This window comes from Mirounga leonina, unplaced genomic scaffold (genome assembly GCF_011800145.1).
Source record: "Mirounga leonina isolate KUSES-001 unplaced genomic scaffold, KU_Mleo_1.0 Mir_325, whole genome shotgun sequence".
NCBI classification, from domain to species: domain Eukaryota; kingdom Metazoa; phylum Chordata; class Mammalia; order Carnivora; family Phocidae; genus Mirounga; species Mirounga leonina.
In genome coordinates this window covers 81969-83715 of record NW_023270683.1, presented here as the reverse complement: position 1 = coordinate 83715, position 1747 = coordinate 81969, and positions in this window count along the sequence as shown.

Genomic DNA, 1747 nt, shown 5'->3' with positions numbered 1-1747 from the left:
GGAGCTCCAGCATTAACCTGTAGGCAGGCCCTCTCATAACGGCCAATTACTATAAGCCCTTTGCCTCAGTTGTTGGCTTGGTTGGTGATGGGCATGTTTCTTTGGCTTGTAGGGTTTACATTAGCCAAACAAATGGCATGCAGGCCTCAGCATTTGCCATGTTTAATTAAAACTATAGCTTCTTTGGGGCCCGTGGGTAACTCAGTTGGTTAGGTGTCTGCCTTCGGCTCAGGTCATGATCCCAGGGTCCTGGGATCGAGCCCCACACTGGGCTCCCTACTCAGCAGGAAGCCTGCTTCTCCCTCTTCCTCTCCTACTCCCCCTACTTGTGCTCTCTCGCTCTGTCAAATAAATAAATAAAACTTTTAAAAAGAAAAAAAAAAAGAAACATTGCTTATTTGGAGGGTTTGGGCCTATTATAGACCAATGAAAGCACTTAATAATAATAAGACAACAGTCAAAAGAATGGTGTGCAGCTGCAGTCAACAAGCTTTTGTTGTCTGATACTGGTTTTCCTCTGGAATACATCATCATTACGGGGTATGGTGTTGATTTTATTATTATCTCTGTGATTTTTATTTAATAAGTGGAATTTTCTATCTACCTTTTTTGGTATTCCACATTGTCTATGGGAATGGCCCTGGAAACTGATTTTAATTTCCTAAAGGGGATCAGAGGGAGAGCCCAGTTTAATTATGTACCTCTTATAACTAAATATTCAGGAAGACTTTTTTGTTGTTGGGGATGCCTGGGTGGCTCAGTCAGTTAAGCGTCTGCCTTCGGCTCAGGTGATGATCCCAGAGTCCTGGGATCGAGTCCTGCATCGGGCTCCCTGCTCTGTGGGGAGCCTGCTTCTCCCTCTGCCTCTGCCTCTCTCTCTCTCTGTCTCTCATGAATAAATATATAAAATCTTAAAAAAAAAAAAAAAGACTTTGTTGTTGTTTTGGGGATTTAGGGTTTATTGAGTGGTAGAAGTTTAGACTCAAATGGGCCCCATATTAGATGACTACTACTGATGGCCCATGGGGCAATCAATGGTTAATGAGTCCCAGGAGAGTATGCACCTTCAGTCAGGACTCCAGGTCTTACGGGATGAAGATGAAATTAAAAGTTTAGAGAGATAGGGAGAGCCATATTAAAGGGGTCTTTGTATACATGGAGGTAAAACATAACCCCCTTAAAGTATAAGAAAGAATAATGGTAAAGTTTGGGGGGGGGGGCTTTTGTTTTGTTTTTTAATTAATTTTTTAATTAACATATAATGTATTATTTGTTTCAGGGCCACAGGTCTTTGATTCATCAGTCTTACAGATCCCTAGTCCATCTATTATCAGAGATATCTTGGCTACAGGATGAAAGGCAGTAATATTCCACTGAGCTCCATTTGTGATGGTGGCAATGCTGTCCATAGAGTCTATATATTTCCATCCAGCACTCACCACAACATATACCCTCCCCAATGTCCATCACCCAGCCACCTCATCCTCCCACCCCTTTCCCCTCCAGCAAACCTCAGTTTGTTTCCTAAGATTGAGTCTCTTATGGTTTGTCTCCCTCTCTGGTTTCATCTTGTTTCATTTTTCCCTCTCTTCCCCTATGATTCTCTGCCTTGTTTCTTAAATTCCACATATCAGTGAGATCATACGATAATTGTCTTTCTCTGATTGACTTATTTTGCTTAGCATAATACCCTCTAGTTCCATCCACGTCGTTGCAAGTGGCAAGATCTTTTTTTCTTTCTTTCTTT